Source organism: Miscanthus floridulus, chromosome 9 (genome assembly GCF_019320115.1).
Source record: "Miscanthus floridulus cultivar M001 chromosome 9, ASM1932011v1, whole genome shotgun sequence".
Classification (NCBI taxonomy): domain Eukaryota; kingdom Viridiplantae; phylum Streptophyta; class Magnoliopsida; order Poales; family Poaceae; genus Miscanthus; species Miscanthus floridulus.
Window position 1 is genome coordinate 67,491,114 of NC_089588.1, and position 21,072 is coordinate 67,512,185.

The following is a 21,072-nucleotide window of genomic DNA, read 5'->3' on the forward strand; positions in this document are numbered from 1 at the left end:
AAATGATACATAATCTCTACTAACAATCAACTATTCTAGTAAACCCTAAATATGTGTCCCCCCGCTGAAAAAGTTCAAATATTGTGCATCAATAAAATTGCACTCAAGATTTCAACATCATTAAAATCTATGTATTGCTCCTAATTCTCTCTCACATGCTTGAACTCGATCCAATGGCCAACGTTATTTGGATTACCCCCACCCCTTGGGCTTCAACGCATGCCACTTGCCCATCCCCCCCAACCCATCCCCCCCTACACGGCGTCGACGCACCTCAACCAACAACCCAGAATCGAATCCCAAATAAACAAAAAAAGTTTCCTTCGAAAAAATTTCCTTCTTCACGCCTCACGCACTCCGGTCGTTTCGATCCTGCCTGTCGCCGCTAACGCCTGCACGCCACTTGCCCATGTTGCTTTCGTGCTGCCTGCATGCCACCGCCGAACCTATCGCCTGCCCATGCTGCTCCATACCGCCTGCACGCTGCCAAAACTCCCGCGCCATGCTCCGCCCGTTACGATTCTGCTCGTCGCTCGCTACCACCCCAGGCCACGTGGTCTAGCGCAGACCCATGCTGCCGCCGTGTACACGACCATGGAGGCCGCCGTGGGAGCCCCGTAGGAGTGTTTGCATCACCACGCCTTGCGCCTCATGTCACGCAGGAGCGCCCCTAGAACCCCGCAGGAGCGTCGTGAGTGTTGCAGTGCCGCGCCGACCGCTCGCCCTGATGCTCCACCATCGAAGCCCATTGCTGTTCGCCGCACGGAGAGCCACCGTGCTACTCCGTGCCGCCTGCAACATTTTAGGTCCTTTTTAATTTCAGTTTTTTATGATCATTACCTTATACATTGTCACAGATAAGGCTGGATAACGAGCTGGCTCGGCTCGGCTCGTTCTGGCTCGTTAAGATAACGAGCTAGCTTGTTTGTGGGTTCATCATCCGTCCCCATGGCTAGTTAACCTTGCCTAGTTAACCTTTACTCTTGCTTGTTTGTGGATTCATCGTCCGTCCCCATGGCAGATACTCTAGTAAAGGGTCCGGATAAAGATGGATAATTATAATCGATGCTAGAGTAGTAGTCGATAGCGTAGACGTGGCGTCTAGGCTAGAGGCTACCTTCGTTTGCCTCATACTCCGCGGTTGAGGGGTAGGCGGCAGGTGATGATAGCCCTATCCATACCCTGGAATCCTTTTTGAAGAAATTTGAATGCATCCTCTGAGGATATATATCCCGCAGCCCCCGAGCCTACAACGGGATATATATCCTCAGAGGATGCATTCAAATTTCTTCAAAAAGGAATTGTAGACAAGACCCTCCAACTCTTTGTTTCAAATAGCAAGAGGCTCGGGGACCACACTCAGTGAGTGCACTTTTTCAAAAAGTGCACACCACTCGAATATTTTAAGAAGCACTACATGGTTTCTCTCAGAAAGCACTTGGACAAAGCTCGTTTCTACTTGGCAAGACCTAGAGGAACAAGAAGGCTTCCAAGATCAACCATACAGTGCTCGGGGGCTTGTGGGACATAGTTCCTAGGTACCCCTCAAGGAAGGGAGAAGATCTAGTCTGACTAGAATTCCCCACATATAATCCTAGTAACATTGCTATCCTATAATCCTACAAGGACTTCTACATTGTAATAGACTAGGACTCTTGTCTCCTAGACTATATAAAGGAGGGCAGAGCTCCCTAGATCAGCACCTCTACCCAAGAGGAACAGACCTCACGGTCTAAACCCCAAACGTAGGGTGCAATATATTTTCCACCCAGACTGGACGTAGGGACGCTATTCTGGTGGACCGAACCAGTACAAATTGTTGTCTCTGTGTTCACCGTTGAGTTCTGCATACGGCGAAGCCCACCAACCATCCTCCCGGATAACCCCGTGACGAGTTGTCGGTCATCAAACATCGACAATCCAACTACTCGGAGTCAATTATAGGATCTTGTAGATGTCTTGAAGGGTGCAACTGAGTAACCCCTCGAAGACAATGATCAATGACCGCTTGTCTCCAAGTTGTTGGAATCTTGTAAATTTGGTCTTCCATCTTGAATCCGAGCCCCCGGGTGTAGTCGAAGCGATACCGACTAAGCCGAGGCAATGGCCAAGCCCTCGAGCTTCATGCTGACTAAGTCATGGAGGCGGAGATGCCTGATCAGAGTGGCAGAAGTGGCCAACGCGGTGGCCAAGTAAGGTAGCTCTCATGAGCCACCCAGCATTGTGGTGAAGATCTGGTCCCCAGCAAGGTAAACATAGAAATATGTTGTGATTAATATTTAGGATATCAAGTTAGGAGCAGGTCCCATGCAAGGAAAATAATAGAGTGGGAGCAGACCCTAGTATTATGAAATGCATGTATGAATTTTTTCGTGTCTTACTCTTGCTAGGCTGTGTAAATTTCCCAAGTAGATGATCCTGTATTTGTAAGCACTTGTCTCTCTAGCGTATGGTCAGGGGGCTCATGACCGTAACCATGTGAGCCGTGTGAGTAAATGCATCACAAATATGAGTTCATATTATTCGAGTAATTTCACAACCGTTAAGAGGAGGCCAGAGCAGTCAAAAGCTGCATGAAAAAAGAGTACGTGTGGAGTGCATGTTGTCCCGACTACTAGCACAGAGCTGTGTGGGTTGTCGGGAATGCAATTATGGTATGGCCGCGGAGACACATGCATAATATCCAGAGATATAAAAAATTAAAAAAATAAAGCATGACTTAGCTTGATTCATGGCCAAGTGAAGTAGTCGGCGTGTCGTGGAGGCATAGTCAGATGGCTTGATGTAGTTGGACGACTTGATGTAGGCGGAGCGCATGTTATACTCTTGCTTGCTTGCTTCCGGCTTGGATGGCTTGATGCATAGAACGGATGCGTGGAGTTGTAGTCGAGCCATGTTAGTCAAGAGAGAAGCCCCTCGGCGTGTCCGGCGACTTAGGTGTAGTCAGATCGCAGTAGCCGAGTGAAGCCCCGGCATGTTAGAGTTGGAGTCAAACTCAGTCGTCGAGGCGGAATTAGAAGGGGCTGGTAGTCGGATGTGGCATGCATGACGTGTTCGGGCCATGCATATACACATATACCTTGGTCTTGCTTGCTTACTTGCTTGTATGATACCGTGGCCCTGTAGTTCGTAAGGGCGCTGCTTTGCTATATTGAATTGACGTCGTCATGCTCCATGTCTTGTTCGGCCTTGGAACCGTGATGGACTCAAATTCCCATAGGGCCGAGTTGTCTCATAGCTGCGAGCGGATCGTATGTGACTCGGACTATTCCACGACATGGAGACAAGCCGCCTAACATGGAGACAGGGGTGTCGCTCGGCTGCACGCTTCTCTACATGTTGCGGCGAGTTGCTTTTTGACATTGAACTTCATGCTTTCATGAAGGAGCCAGAGGCTTGATGACTTTGATTCATGTGCGAATGACAGAGCAGTGAACGGCTACCTGGATACTCGGCCCATGGCGGGCCAAGATGTCTTCGTGAAAAGATGAGCTATTAAGACGATGTGATGACGATTGCCACGGTGGACTGACGACAGCGCCCTTGTGGGGTCGACTAAAAACCACCTGTAGGATGACATTGAGGGATGCCATCTCAATACACCGAGTCACCAGTAGATGTTGAATTGTCACAGGACTGACCATGACGAAGAAATTCCCATACAAAACCGAGAGGGTCGATCTCGTCGAGAATGTCATGTTGATCTTGATGTCCTTCGAGCTCTTGAATCGTAATTGCGCCGAAAGCCTATACCTAGCGTACCAGCTGTCGGTGTTTGATGACTGACAACTCATCACGGGGTTACCCTAGAATGATAGGTTGGTGGGCTTCGGTGTATGTAGAACTCAATGGTGAATGTAGAGACAACAATTTATACTGGTTCGGTCCTGCTGGAATAGCGTCCCTACGTCCAGTCTGGGTGGAAAATATATTGCGCCCTGCGCTTAGGGTTTAGACCGTGAGGTGTGTTACTCTTGGGTAGAGGTGTCGGTCTAGGGAGCTCTGCCCCCCTTTATATAGTCCAGGAGACAAGAGTCCTAGTCAGGTTACAATGTAGAAGTCCTAGTAGGATTACATGATAGTAATATTATTAGGATTACATGTGGAGAATTCTAGTTGGACTAGATCTTCTCCCTTCCTTGCGGGGTACCCAGAGACTATGTCCCACAACTGGTAAAGCCACTGTATCTCTCTATAGTTTGTGACTTTGAGCTATTTCAATACTATGTTTCTATTTATTATGTTCCTAGTTTGCTCTAGTAGTATGTTTGATATAGTCATGATTGACAATGAATTTGTGCATATGTTCGCAAAGCGCTTAGCTAGTACTCGAGTGAGTTAAGTGGTCGATATTATGTAAGCGTGGTACTTAAATATTGTTTACCTACAGATGCACTCTACATTTTAGGCCATGTGGTAGATCGCGAGTGTGACATCCTCGTTGAGTCCTTTGTAGTCCACTCCCCGTTTGTAGAACAAGTATAACCCGGTTGCGAAGGAAATCAAGCTCTGTTCTTGATCTTTCTTAGTAATGTTCCTTATGCATAGATGAAGAGTTAATTGTGCTATAAATGAAAGTGTATATACTAGAGTGTACCGAAAGACTTCTCAAATAAGAAATGACTTAAGAATCTTTTCTCTTAATTAATCTCCTACCTAGCCATACTACATTTATAAGTATCTATTTCTATCTCTGAATTACTATGAATGTCTTACATTTATCATTTATTTATCATTTTGCTTACCCCTGTTATAGCATGAGAGTCGAGTTAATGATTTTATCATAAGTATACATATTTGTCATTATCTCTAGCCTCCCCACCACTCCTCCCTGTGGAAAAATATAAATAATGATACCTAGTATACTCTCGGGTGAAATGCTACAATGGTATATTATCTGTGAGCTTGCGGATTACTTAATATATTATTTTCTCAATTACAAGTGACATGAATAAATACCAATAAATATTTCTAGGCATCATCGCTAGGGATGACAACTTAGTAATAGGTGATGTTAAGAAATGTTAACAAACATTTCTAGCACCGTTGCCGAGGAGGGGCACAAGGCTAAAAGTGAATTGATCAAATAAATATTTATTGATGAAATCATTAACTATACACCTCTACTTTAGCAGCCTTACCCTTATTTATCTTTGTTCATATCTTATATAGGGTATTGCAGGATTGAATTTGATTCATCGACACCAGTTTCTGAAAGCTATGGCTGAAAAGAACTCTACGTGAGTTCTCTACTCCAAACATCGAGAATATTCGCACTAGACCAACACTCAAAACCAACAATCTTGAGTTTGAACACAAGCCAAGCCTCATCAACATGGTGCAAGCTACCCCATTCAGTGGAAAGGCATATGAAGATGCTAGTGCTCATCTTCAGAATGTCCTGGAGATTAGTAACACAGTCATCATCAAGAAACGTTGTTGGTATTTATAAGTGCAAATAGAATATGAAGGATTCCTGTAAGCGCATAGAATACCATTGTAGCATTTTACCAAGGAGTATTCCAGGATATCGTTATTTATATTTTACCATAGGGAAACAATGGAGTAAAGATTATTAAGGAGTATCTATCAAGTGAACATACCATCATAGCTAGAGCAAGGGGTAAAGGTAATGATAGGAATTAAGCATAATGACACTCAAGGGATAGATCACTAAGATATTGTAAACTAGTTAACTCAGGAGAATAACGCGTGAGGTAGATTCCTATGATATTCCTATTACAGAATCAAAGTATATACATATACCCAACTTTAGTTAAGACTAACTCTACTCTTGTGCACTTCAGGATGCTGCTTAGACAGTAGAGCACCGCAAAAGGATAACTCTATTGACACGACTATGGTCCTACAATTTAAGAACCTGCTCATTTCGGTATGGACTATAAAGGATAGATGGGGCTATCACCTCCCACTGCTACCATACAACCAGAGAACAGGGTGTACTCATAGGTAGAGCATTGTATAAGCACCATGCTTACACGTGGCTCGGCTACTTAGCCTAGCCTTGGTAAACTAGCAGGCTAAGCACTCTATGAACCCGCACACAAAAGTAATGATAACCTCAACTAAGCAAGATACATAATAAAAGTAAGCATAGCCATGTAGATAGGAATATGATGAATTGATAATAAGTCTTACAAGATGTAAAAGTGAAGATAAAAGGCTTTGTCGAGCCTCCAAGACTAGATCCAGAACTTGAGTATGGGCCCAACTCGACCCTCACTACCGAGCTACTAATCTATTACATTGAAGACTTCTAGACCTAATCCTCTTGGTGTGTGTTGATCTAAATAAGAGATATGAAATAGGGTTTCTAAGATGATCTCAAGGAGGGGGTATAGGGCCGTATATATAGGGGGTGTTGGCGGTCACTAACGACAACATCCGACTGCCAACTATAGTCCAAAACAAGAGAAATAAACAATCTTTTGAGAAATATACCTTTACTATTGACATAGTTCCACTTGTATTGGAGAAAACACAATTTGCAGGACAATATTCAAATACAAGTGGAAAATGATCAAAATGTGCAAAAGAGAAAGCGTAATGCAGATCCTATATCAAAGAGCCAAGCAAAGGCCCACTCCAACGAAGCATTTGGGCCAAGCACCGATGTGGAAATGGTCTAGGCCCATAGAGGAACCGACCATGCGAAGGCGGTCATGGGGCGGCCCCACTAGGGTACGGGCGCACCAGGGGTGCGGTCGCAACCCTACACTACCTCCTGGGTCCAGCTTCCTCTAATGGTTGCATGCCGCCATGCTACGTCGATCCATAGTGGTTTCCAAAAATACCTGCTCCAAACCGACCATGGATTAGTATAAAAGAGAGGGTAGAGCTCACCTTCAACACACACCTCATTTTGGAGCCAAGCACCTCAGACCACATCTTGTACTCTTTTACCTCTTAGTAGTAGTCTTTGGAGCTAGCAAGGTCTACTTGGAGAGCTTGTCTCCTTGGAAGAAAAGCAACACTTGGTATGAATACAAAGATAATTTCTTCCATAGTCAGGCTCTCATATCATTTATATAGTTGTGCTATAGAACTAGAGTATAGTTGTCTTGTTATAATAATGATTTATGAACTAGCATATAGTTTGTGTGTCATGATCTTAACATATTCAACTTCATGCTTAAAAATCATATTATTTGTATGAGTAGAAGTAGAGCTTGGGTTGGGGTGACAGTTCATCGTTCCTTCGGGTTTGCCCATATTCTTGATTGTCGATCCATAGGGTCAGAGTCCTAGGGGGATATGGGTAGTTTCTTTGTATATGGGCATGGTGCTCGGGTGCATGGGAACCTTTGGATATGACGGTATCCCATAGTTGAGGGGTAGGCGGCAAGTGGTGATAGCTCTGTCCGTCCCTTATAATCCCCCACATCTGGGTATTGTGTAGGTGTCTTAAAGTCACCCTAGCTTGCTGGCAGACTAGTGCCCAAAGATCTCCCCGTCCATCTCACACTTAGTTCTAACTCTAGTCATGTAACTTGTATGATCATTAAACTGTTCTTTGCACAGCTATATTAGAACATACCGGCTCTGCTTAGGAACATTCTTTTATTATTTGTTTTCCTTTTATGCTTGAGGTTGGCGCAGATGTGTGTCCACTATCCATGAAATACCATTTTTACCCCTGTCATGTACTATGGTCCACTATGCAAGTATGGAATCATGTTTATAACTATGCTAGACTCTTATACCTTGCCCTCCTTTGGGAAAATATAAATAATGATACCCTGAATACTTCCAGGTGAAATGCTACAACGATAGATCCGTGCACTTGCGGATAATCTCTGTAATCGTTAAGAACTATCGTAGTTGGTGTTTCTTAGCGGCATTGCTAAGATTAAATCAATCTTAGTAATGGTGTTAAGAAATACCAATAGGCATTTCTAGCGCCATTACCGGTGATGGACTTAAAACCTCCTCACTTGGTAATTGCGTTAAGAAATGACAATAGGGGGTAGCATCAATTTTGAACCCTTGGATCAAACCTAACTTGAATAAATAGCATAGATGCGATCTTTAAGGCGGTGGAGAACCTGTCATAGCGAGGTGAAGGCTAACAGGTGGCTCCACAGGCCGACCAGTCTGTAGGTGGGGCCAGCCAGCCCCACCTAGCAGTCCCTCATGATCTTCTTCGGTGTCATGTCCTCTGGTGTCCTCTAGAACCTTCTAGGTTTGTTTATGTCATGGTTAAGCGCGATTAAGTCTAACATTTGGGTCCACCTTGATAGTTTTCTAGATAAACCCTACTGAAAACACAAATTCACCAAAACTTATGAAATTTATTAGTTTAAACCCCTAGACCTATATAGGTGATCATTTTCATGCATTTATACAAGTTATATTGATGGTTCATGATGGGTGTTAATGACCATCAACAGACGTCGCTCAAGACATCATACTACTCCACCTATTTCCATTCTCATTAGTAGGAAGGGCGAAGCAATAGTTCTACACCAATAAAGATAACATCAACACTTGGGCAAAATGTTCGAAGGCCTTGCTAGCAAAGTTTTTCCTATAGGAAAAACCAATGCCTTAAGAGGAAAGATTTCCAACTTCCAATAGCAGAAAGGAGAAACCATTCCAGAAGCATGGGAATGTTTCCAATAATACATTTCAGACTATCCTCATAATGGCATGGAAGATTGGTTGCTCATGCAAAGTTTCTACCATGGATTAACTCAAAAAGCTCATGAACAACTTGATGCTACTATTGGAGGAGCATTTATGTCAGTCACTCTTGGAAAAGCTGAAGCTCTTATGGAGAAGATAGCCTCTAATCAATGCTGGTCTCAAGGCAATTTTCAAACATGTAATAAGAGCGAAGAAGCACAAGAAGAGGTGTGTGCACTTTCAACCAAGATGGACATACTGTTGAATTGGCTTGAACAGCAAGCCAATTATAAGAAAGATTATCAGGCCATTCAAGATGCTTATAATACCCAAAACATATGTGGAGAATATTTAGGGGGTTGATTTCCCTGAATCTCAAGAGGATGTAAGCATTGTCATGAACAATTCTGCTCCACAACAACAAAGACAAGGATGGGGGCAACAACAACAATGGTCAAATTACCAAGGTAAGTACCCAGGTAATTACAATAAATCTTCTAATCGTTAACAACCATTCTTGAGAGATTTGATTGTAGAACAAGCCAAGATTAATGAAAATATTTCTAAAAAGCTTGCTTCTAATGATAAGGTCCTAGAAAACATAAACACTAAAATGGAAAGCTTTCCTTCTGCTACAAAAGACCAACTTAGCTATAACTAAAAGATAGAATCACAATTAGCCCAGTTGGCTGCTACTCAGCCTTTTGCCACTAACCTTGAAAAGGTCAATGCCATAACCACAAGAGGTGGCAAGTCTAGTCATGATCCTCCATATCCGACAAGGACGAGTAAGACACCAATAGAAATGCGAGAGGAAGGAAAAGAAGAAGCCAAAGAATTTGTACCACAAGCACATGAGATGATGCAAGATTATCACGACACCACCTTCCTACCATTTCCACATAGAAATTGAAAGGCTAAAATGGATGAGCAGTTTGGTAAGTTTGTGGAGGTAATTCAAAAGTTATATATCAATATTCCTTTGCTAGATGCCCTACAGTTACCTACATATGCAAAATACCTCAGGGACATTCTAAACAACAAAAGACCATGGCCCACCACTAAAGTAATCAAGCTAATGGAGGAGTGTAGTGTGGTCATCCTCAATACATCACCAGTAAAGAAGGATCTAGGATGTCCCACTATTGATTGTTCGATCGGAAACCAAATCTTTGAGAATGTGTGTAACACCCTAGTGTTAAGCATTGCATTTAACACTTGCATTTCATGAGCACAAGCATCACCCGAAGCATTCACGAGCATGAGCATATGAAATTTCTTCTTATTCTTACATATTATCACATGTGATGTTGGTTTTATACATGTATATGCTTGTAATCATGTGTGACCAATACAAGAGATGGTTGTGAGGTCACAAAAACACCTTAGACACATCTTGGATGGGAAAAGGAACAATGTTTGTATTCATGACCTAGCCCAAATTTGCTTCTAAGTGATGGTTTGCTTGTAAACACCTTTTTCATGATCCTACTTTGACCAAAGTTGAACTATAGCATAGAGTGTTTGCATGATAGTGCACCATTAATAAAAGTTGTAGTTTTTGACATGGGGAACAAACTTTATTTAAGGGTCATGAGCTAATTTAGTGCCTAACTATGCTCAAATAGAGCTCACAAGAATCAATAAATTGCTAGTTTTGGGAACTTAGAAAAATTTCTAAGTCTTAAATAGTTTACAGTTTAAGTGTAGCACACTTTGGGAATTTTTAGTTTGAAAACCATTGTGAAGTAGACAAAACTTCTTTAAGCAATATTGTAGTATTCATGTAGCTCTACAATTTCTATTAAATAATTTTTGCTAACTCGAACCGGTTTAGGAGATCTAGAGGCTCCAAGATTGGGTTTTAGTCGGGTTCACCCTGGTCTGAACCGACCCTGAGCGCACGACATCGTGGCCGACCGAGCATATGGCTCAGCTCACTGTGTGGCATCCGTACACCATCGTCGGCCCCCTCATCAGATCAGGGAAGGGTAAAGTGCCGTGTCGCTGCTGCTCGCTCCCACTCGACCTCATTTGCTTCTTCGCTCTCTCTCTCGCTCACCAAAGTGGTACAAAGTGCCATCGCCATTACCACGCATCTCCGCCGTGCTCGCACGCCATCCACACCACACCACCCACCAATCCATCTCACCCATAGCTTCGCCACCACCTCCTTTACCTCCCCGACCCGCCATTGTAGGTATTCTAGCCAAGGTGAGGCCACATTGCGCGTCGCCATAGCCGCCATGGCCACGGTGCACCACCGAGCTTCAAGCTCACCCATGGCTAGCCACCACCATTGCTCCTCCGACATCCCTCCACCTTGGTCCATCATCACCGTAAGGTCTAGATGCTAACACCGTAGCTCGTTTAACCGCTACCGCAGCACTAGTGGTGGAACGCGCGATCGCACCGTGCGCGTCCACCATGGCCGCGAGCCCAAGCTTGCCATGACCAGCCCTAGCCAACCTCCCTTTCCTCCAGCTAGTGTTTGTTTTAGCATTGCTGGGAAGCCTAGCACCATCCCTAAAGATGGAGACCCATCACCGACAGCAATCTCGTCGAAACGATGCCCTCATCGCCGCCACGCTCGCGCCGCCATGCCGCCATGCACATGGCCGGAGCTCACCGCCACTTCACCATAGCTTAGACCTAGCCCTAGAGCTATGCTAGGACCTCCTAACACAGTAGCCCCGCTCACCTGGCCGTGTCATTGCCAGAGATGATGAGTTCACCACTGTGCACCGCCGCCGAGCCGCCATGCTCATCGGCGAGGTAGCTCCGGTGATCCACCGAGCCCACCGAGGGTACCAGTAGATGCACGAGTGGGTGGGGTACATGACGATGGTGACCTCATCGCCAGTGACCTCTCCACGGTCAATCATTGTGCCCTGCTTCTTTGTCGATGACATGTGGGTCTCGTTGACCTACGAGGCCTAGCAGTCAGTCACAGCAGGGTGTAGTGAACCGGGTGCACGTAGCGATTTAAGTTTTAAATGTTTTTCTTTATTCTTTTTTAGAAATTGATTCAAACTTCAAAAATTCATATCTAGAGCTAGGAGTGTCCACATTGGGTGAACCAAATTTTATTGGATTCATAATGAAGTGTACTATTTGATAAAAATGTAAAACCTACTGTTTGGGGTATTTTCTAGGGAAATTAAATTAAGCTAGTTAAGTGCTTTTAAAATGTGATTCCAATTTTGTTGGTCTTGTGTTGATATGGTCTATCTAGGAAAAATACTAAACCTATAGTAGGCATCCTTGAAATTTGGTCTTTCTATTTAACCTTGATTAATTGCTAGTTTTTTGTGAAATTGATAGGAGTAAATATACAAAACTTATGAGCATGAAATGTTTTACACAGTATTCTTATGCTAATATGAAAGTAGGCAAAATATGAAATCTTTTGTTTGACAATTTTCACTAGGCTAAACTATTTTTGCTAAAATAAGTCTATGCAACTTGTCATTTTTATAGTGGTGGCTATACTTATCCAAATGGCATGAAATTTGTATAGTAGGCTATTGGGGTCATGTGTAAGAGATGGTTGTGAGGTCACAAAAACACCTTAGACACATCTTGGATGGGAAATGGAATAATATTTGTATTCATGACCCAGCCCAAATTTGCTTCTAAGTGATGGTTTGCTTGTAAACACCTTTTTCATGATCCTACTTTGACCAAAGTTGAACTAGTGCATAGATTGTTTGCATGACTAGTACACCCTTAATAAAAGTTGTAGTTTTTTACATCAGGAACAAACTTTATCTAAGGGTCATGAGCTAATTCAGTGCCTAACATGGTCAAATAGAGCTCACTAAGAATCAATAAATTGCTATTTTGGAAACTTAGAAAATTTTCTGTCTTAAACGGTTTACAGTTTAAGTGTAGCACACTTTGGGAATTTTTGGTTTGAAAACCATTGCAAAGTAGACAAAACTCCTTTAAGCAATCTTGTAGTATTCATGAATCTCTGCAATTTATGTTAAAGAAATTTTTGCTAACTTGAACCGGTTTAGGAGATCTAGAGGCTCCAATATTGGGTTTCAGTCGGGTTCACCCGGTCTGAACCGACATTGAGCGCACGATGTTGTGGATGACTGGGTGTAGGGCTCAGCCACCGCATGGCATCTGTATGCCATCACCGACCCCACTCATCAGGCCAAGGAGGAGGGTAAAGTGCCACATCGCTGCTGCTTGCTCCTGCTCGACCTCATTTGCTTTTTCGCTCTCTCTTGCTTGCCAGCGTTCGCTGAAGCGAAACAGAGCGCCATCACAATTACCGTGCGCCTTTGCCATGCTCACATGCCATCCACACCGAACCACGCACCAATCCATTTCACCCACAGCTTCGCCACCACCTCCTCTACTGCCTCAACCTACCATTGTAGCTGTTCGAGCCAAGGGAGGCCACATTACGCATCGCCATCGCCGCCATGGCCATGGTGCGCCGCTGAGCTTCAAGCTCACCCATGGCTAGCCCCACCATTGGTCCTCCGACGTCCCTCCACCTCAGTCCATCATCACTGTAGGGTCTAGATGCTAACGCCATAGCTCGTTTAACCTCTACCGCAGCACTGGCGTGGGAACGCACGACCGCACCGTGTGCGTCCACCATGGCTGCGAGCTCAAGCTCGTCATGGCTAGCCCTAGCTAGCCTCCCATTCCTTCCTCTAGTGTTTGTTTGAGAGTCGCTGGGAACCCTAGCACCATCCCCGAGGATGGAGACCCATCACCGATTGCCATCTCATCAGAATGATGACCTCACCATCGTCGCACTCACGCCGCTGTGCCACCATGCATGTGTCCGGAGCTCACCGTAGCTTCACCGTAGCTCAGACCTAGCCCTAGAGCTCTGCTAGGACCTCCTAATGTGGTAGCCCTGCTCACCTAGCCTTGTCATTGCTAGAGACAGTGAGTCTGCCATCGCGCGCCACCGCTAAGCCACCATGCTCGCCGGTGAGGTAGCTCTAGTGATCCACCATGCCAGCCTGAGGGTACCAGAATGATACGCGAAGTGGGTGGGGAACACGACTGGTGGTGACCTCATCGTCGGTGACCTCGCTGTCGGTGAGCTCTTCCACTGGTCAACCACCACACCCTACTTCTATGCCAATGATATGTGGGGACCGTTGACCTACGCGGCCCAATAGTCAGTCGCAGCAGGGTGTAGTGAACTGGGTGCACGTAGCGATTTAAGTTTTAATGTTTTTCTTTATTCTTTTTTAGAAATTGATTCAAACTTCAAAAATTCATATCTAGAGCTAGGAGTGTCCAAATTGAGTGAACTAAATTTTGTTGGATTCATCATGAAGTGTACTATTTGATAAAAAATGTAAAACCTACTATTTAGGTGTATTTTTCATAGGGAATTAAATTAAGCTAGTTAAGTGCTTTTAAAATAGTTTCTATCTTGTAAAAGGCATAACTTGATATAGGGAAGTGCTCAAAATGTGATTCTAATTTTGTTGGTCTTGTGTTGACATGCTCTAGCTAAGAAAAATACTAAACCTATAGTAGGCATCCTTGAAATATGGTCTTTCTATTTAACCTTGATTAATTACTAGTTTTTAGTGAAATTAATAGGAGTAAATATACATAACTTATGGTCATGAAATTTTTACATAGTATTATTATGCTAGTATGAAAGTAGGAAAAATATGAAATCTATTGTTTGACAATTTTTACTAGGCTAAATTAGTTTTGCTAAAATAAGCCTATGCAACTTGTCATTTTTGTAGTGGTGGCTATACTTCTACAAATGGCATGAAATTTATACAGTAGACTATTGGGGTCATGTGTAAGCAACTATAATGTTCTCAGAATTTATTGAGCACTAGAAATATTTATCCTTTAAATCACCCTATTATATAAAGAAATTAATAAAGGGATATAATCAAACCCTTAAAGCACACAGATCCATTCACGACGCACACCGTAGGCGTTAACACACAGGCGATCGGCTATTTAGCCGATGCAGGCATAGCAAACAGCTAAGGTCACGCCTAATTAGGAACAAATCTACTAACTAGCATTCTCCAATCTATAGTGCCATCAGTGGGGATCGACCGGATCGTTACAGCCATAATGGTGAACTATAAACCAGATTCAACTAGCCAGCAAACGTCTTCAAGATTATTCTTGCCTTAACCGCGTACTATGCATAATCAAGATCGAAGTAAAAATAGCCGATGAAGTATAACCCGTTGTTCAGAGTAAGAAATATCGTGTTGTAGTAAAGCGAACGACGAACTGAAAGGATATAAGGCTGATCTAATTCAATCTCTGCCATGTTATAAGCAAATTCAACATGTGGAAGGCAGTCTTCCCACTACTTCAAATTCTTTTTCAACACAGCACGCAACATGGTGGACAAGGTACGGTTGACAACTTCAGTTTGCCCATCAGTTTGCGGATGACAAGTGGTGGAAAATAACAACTTCGTACTAAGTTTAGCCCATAATGCCTTCCAAAAATAGCTTAGAAATTTTGTATCCCGGTCTGAAACAATAGTCCTTGGTACTCCATGTAAACGAACGATCTCCCTGGAAAACAAATCAGCAACGTGTGAAGCATCATCGTTCTTATGACATGGAATAAAATGTGCCATTTTAGAGAATCGGTCAACAACAACAAAGATAGAATCTCTCCCCCTCTGAGACCGAGGTAACCCCAAAATAAAATCCATGGATATATCTTCCCAAGGTACATTCAGAACTGGTAATGGAGTATAAAGACCATGGGGATTAAGGCAGGACTTAGCTTTCAAGCAGATTATGCAGCGTGCAACATGTCGCTAGACATCACGTCGCATATGTGGCCAAAAGAAATGATCGGAGAGCATGTCCAATGTCTTTTTAATGCCAAAATGACCAACTAAGCCACCAGCATGTGCTTCCTGCAAAAGAACTTGATGAATCGAGCAGGCTAGAATGCATAGTTTGTTAGTCCGAAATAAAAAACCATCATGCACATAATACTTGTCCCAGCCTTTTCCAGCAATGCAATGAGAGAAAGGTTCTTTAAAATCAGAATCAGCAGCATAGAGTGTTTTAATGGATTCCAAACCAAGCACTTTTGTATCTAATTGTGTAACCAAACCACATCTCCATGATAAGGCATCGGCAACAATGTTATCTTTTCCACGCTTATGTTTTACAACATAGGGAAATGTTTCAATGAACTCAATCCATTTAGCATGTCTACGGTTCAGTTTGCCTTGACTTTTTAGATATTTCAAAGCTTCATGATCAGAATGGATGACAAATTCTTTAGGTAACAAATAATATTGCCAAACTTCCAAAACTTGAACTAAGGCATAAAGCTCTTTATCATAGACAAAATAATTCAGATGTGGACCATTTAACTTTTCAGAAAAGTAGGCAACAGGTTTACCTTCTTGAAGTAGTACACCTCCTATGCCAATACCACTTGCATCACATTCGATCTCAAATGTCTTACAAAAATCAGGAAGTTGTAGCCGCGGTGCTTCACAAAGCTTTGTTTTCAGCTCATTGAAGGCTTGGTCTTGTTCATCACTCCACTTGAATGGAACATCCTTCTTTGTCAAATTGTTGAGGGGTGCAGCGATGGTGCTGAAATCTTTAACAAAACGCCTATAAAAACCTGCAAGACCATGAAAACTTCGAACTTGACTCACATTTGTAGGTGTAGGCCAATCCTTTATTGCTTTAATCTTTTCTTCATCAACTTGAATTCCATCTGTAGAAACAACAAATCCAAGAAAAACAACATGGTCTGTGCAAAATGTGCATTTAGCAATGTTTCCATATAATTTGTCAGCTCTCAAAACAGCAAGAACTTGACGGATATGATCAAGGTGTTCATCAAATGATCTGCTATAGATCAGGATATCATCAAAATAAACAACAATAAATTTGCCAATGAAAGCTCTTAACACATGATTCATCAAACGCATAAAAGTTGAAGGAGCATTTGTCAAACCAAAGGGCATCACAAGCCATTCATAGAGACCAAATTTAGTTTTAAATGTTGTTTTCCATTCATCACCTATTTTCATTCGAATTTGATGATAACCACTACGTAAATCAATCTTGGTGAAAATAGTTGAACCACTCAGCTCATCTAACATGTCATCAAGCCTTGGAATAGGGTGACGATATCGAACAGTTATAGCATTGATAGCACGACAATCAACACACATACGCCAAGAACCATCTTTCTTTGGAACTAACAAAATAGGAACATCACATGGTGATAAGGATTCATGAACATACCCTTTGTCCAAAAGCTCTTTTACCTGTTGCTGAATTTCCTTTGTTTCTTCAAGGTTTGTGCGGTATGCTGGACGGTTGGGAAGAGAAGCACCAGGGACCAAGTCAATTTGATGCTCAATGCCGCGAAGTGGGGGAAGTCCAACTGGTAGCTCATCAGGAAAAACATCCTCAAAGTCCTGTAACAAATCAAGAGCAACACTAGGCAGCGAGCAAGGTAAGTCGTTAGTGGAAAGTAAAACCTCCTTGTACAACAGTACAAAGAATGGAGCTATAGTGTTTGTCACATCTCTCAAATCACTCCTGCTCACAAATAAGCACTCAGTTTGGTGTGGCTGTTTTAAAGTGGAATGAGGCTTTATGTGGCTGGATGCTTTAGAACTATCTTCCTTACTAGTGTTGTGGGTCTCACTCAGTTTTCTTTTTTTAGATTCCTCTCTTTTCATGCGAGCCACATCTGAAACATGTATCTCCTCTAGAGATAATGGAACAAGAACCACCTTCTTGTCATTGGCAATGAAAGTGTATTTGTTAGACTATGCAAAATGCACCGAATCCACATCAAATTGCCAGGGCCGACCAAGCAGCTGATGGCATGCTTGCATGGGGACAATATCACAATCAACCTCTCCATGATAATCACCAATGGAAAATGACAAACGAATCATGGCTGAAACCTTAACTGTCTCAGAATTATTCAACAATTGCATATGGTATGGATGTGGATGGCGACGTGGCTGCAAACCAAGCTTCTCAACAAGCAAAGCACTAACAATATTATTGCAGCTCCCACCATCTATGATGAAACGGCACACTTGTCCTTTCACTTTGCATTGGGACTGAAACATATTATGGCGTTGTCCTTGTTCAGCAGCAACAAACTGAGTGGAAAGAACTCTCCTAACCACCAAAGAAGGAGATGGTGTATTCATTGTAGAAGGCTCCAAATCAGGAAAATCAGCAAGCAACTCATCAAAATCAGCACTAGTAATCTCATCAGAAGATGGAGAAATAATATCTTGTAGCATGTTATTGTGAGCAAAAGTTGGAATAGGCTGAATGGCTAAACAATTTAGACCTAGCTCAAATGTACCATCCTCAGCTGAATACTCACAAGTATCAAGATTTAGATCTGCAAATACATTGTTAAACTCTTCATCCTCTTCACTTTAAGAATCATAAGAACCATCAGCAAGTGCAATAATGGTACGCCGATTGGGACATTCAGCTTGCTTATGTCCATGACCACCACACTTAAAACACTCAATCTTGCTTGTCTTCCATTGGGCTGCTGTAACAGAGGAGCTGGACTGATTGGAATTTACAGCTTTGCCTCTTGAATCAAAATGTTTAGCAGACATTGAAATTGAATGAGAAGTTGCATGAGATGAAGGTGTGTGCACCTCTGACCCATGCTGCTGTGAATGGTGCCATGGAGTAGAACTATGAGGAGTTGAAAATGAAGCACGGTTCTTATAAGATTCATCAAGCTGCTGTTCTGCCCTTTTTGCAAAATGTAGCAATTCATCCATAGTGTTGTAATTAGTCATGTCCACCTTGTCTGTGATTGGTTTATTAAGACCAACCAGAAATCGAGCCATCATTGATTCCTCATCTTCAGTGATACCGGTACGAAGTAGACACATTTCCATTTCCTAAAAATATTCATCCACACTACGATGACCTTGGACAAGACATTTCAGCCTCAAATGTAGCTCACGAGAATAATGGGCAGGAACAAATCTCCGCCTCATTTCTCGTTTCATGTCATCCCAAGTAATACGATCATGTCCAACATGGCAGAAATCAGCACACACTTGATTCCACCAAGTGATTGCATAACCTGTGAACTCAATTGCAGTAAGCTTTGCTTTCTTGACAGGAGGGTAAGTATAGAAATCAAAGATCTAATCAACCTTGGTCTCCCACTCAAAATAATCATCAGCACTTTCCTTTCCGTTAAATTTTGGAATAGACACTTTCACTTTGCTTCAACCATCATCATCACGACGACGATGGCGGTCACGATAACCATGATGGACACCATGCCGATGATCATCCATGTCGGACAACATATCATCATCACCATCATAATCTCTACCTCCAACTAGAACGCGCCGAGCACAACCAAAACCATGGCCAAACCCACCACGTCCATGTCCATGACCAGCGGCACGACGTGGTGCCTCGTTATCCTCATTGTCATCATCCTCATTTGGTGGTGGTTCTCTATGAGGCATGTTCAATTGGAGAGTTTGTAGTTGTTGCATCAAATCATTTATTTGTGTACGCAGCTCCTGGAATTCCTCCACCAAAATAGCGGCACCATCTCCACGTCCTGCCATATTAGTAGAGGGGGAAAAAAGGACAATATATATGTGGAAACACTCCCTCACCACTTGCTGAACAAGTTCTTTCTCTTCCTGGAAAGGGCAAGAACCGGGGCTACAATCTATAGTGGAAGAGTGAAGAGACTACGGTGCAACAGCTCACAGTGCTTTTAAGTGGAGCTTGGTGGGGTAATATGTAAATGGAATGCGCTGAAATGTAGTAATGCAAAACCGAATAATAATCCAAGAACTCAAGTCTAAGTTGCTGAATATAAAGGAAAAGATGCTCAAAGAAAGGAATAAGATGTAGGAAGTGGATAGATGAACACCAATTGCACCAACCGAAACTTGTTGCTGCCCAAACCCCTTTGTGGTGTGCTGAACACAATTCTCTTTTATTTCTTTTCTTTCCCTTTTTTTGAACAAGAACTCGTTGTTTTCAGTCCTTCTTTTGACCCATATACATCTTTTCTTTTAACCTTTGTGACAAACGCAGCACAACTTTCAACTAAAGGGGCACATAAGGATCAACTAAGATGGACGGCGCAGCACAAAAACAAGAAATTCGGGTGGGGAATTTGTGGCGGGTAGAAAACAAGGGTGGAACGGGTGGGTTTTTTTGATTTATATATATGCAGCAAGCAATGACGATCAGAACACGGGTGGGATGGATGGGTACATGCAGCAAGCGATTTGATGATTAGAACAATGATAACAACTAGAATGATGTGGAAAAGAAAAATTCAGCAACTAGACAAATCTTAAAGGATTAAAACTCAATAAAGCAAACTACAAAATCAGTAGCACGTATGAATTTGGGCTGTAGGTTTTCTTTTTTGGCTATTAGTGGACGCAGGTATATAAACTCTATCCTACCAAAAACAAGAACAATCCTAACGAGTAAACGGAGGCTCTGGTACCAGATGATGGGTACACGCCTATGCAACGCGTGTAGCAAGTTGTGTGGCCTGATCTTCTCGTAGGATCCGCGGACTTGATAACTTGTCGCTGCGTGACCTGGTGAAGAGGCAGTGCACCGTGAGGCTGTCCACGCGATGAACTACCGAGACAATCACCCTTCCATGTACCGATGAAATAGCCCACGCAATCATGCCCTATAGACGTGAAGGCATGAACTGGGTGAACCACAGTTCGGCGTTCTACAACTCTCTCAGGAATCGAAAGAACAAGTGTTGCAAGCCTCTCAAGACTCACGCATAAACAAAACTCCACGAGTTTGTGTATTCTGAATTTAGCCAATCAAGATCTAACCTTTCATTGTCTAGTACAAGATATATATAGAGATAGGGATGTTCAGCTTGGAGTAAATGACAGCATGCGTATGCACCAGTGGATTTCGTGGCTGGTTCGCGCGTCTTTTTAGCTTCTGATAGTAGTTACTAAAATGAGCATAACTCTTTATTAGGAAGTCCAAATAATGAGCCGTTTAATGGGCTGGAAAGTAGACTTGAAGATGCTTCCATCCACATATAGAACACCATCTAACTCCTTGTATTCTATCTGCGGTGATGCTTGGAATTCGTACCATGTATCAGTCATCTAGCTTTTGGTTGCATTTCCATGCAAAGGTGATGAACCACCATTTTATTCTTGCACACCATAGGCTTCTTGGTTCAAATGTCCAGAGGCTTGAATCCATCTTCATCCCATGCTGGTTCATACACTCCATCATTCCTAAGGACATTGGAACAAGAACTCAAAAGCATAGGCTCATTCAACATAAACTGATTAATAAACATAAGGTTAGCGTTCACCTGAGAATGAATTTCCTTCTCTAATTGTTTAGCTCTACTTCTTGTAATTGGACCAGCTATATC

The 21,072-nt window shown here is 42.8% G+C and overlaps 1 non-coding gene across 1 annotated transcript; it reads right to left on the minus strand.

Moving 5' to 3' along the window:
- Positions 1-8,563: 8,563 nt before the first annotated feature.
- LOC136484428 (small nucleolar RNA R71) lies at positions 8,564-8,672 on the minus strand. Its single transcript, XR_010765949.1, has one exon. It is a non-coding gene; the product is annotated as a small nucleolar RNA R71 (small nucleolar RNA).
- Positions 8,673-21,072: the final 12,400 nt, after the last annotated feature.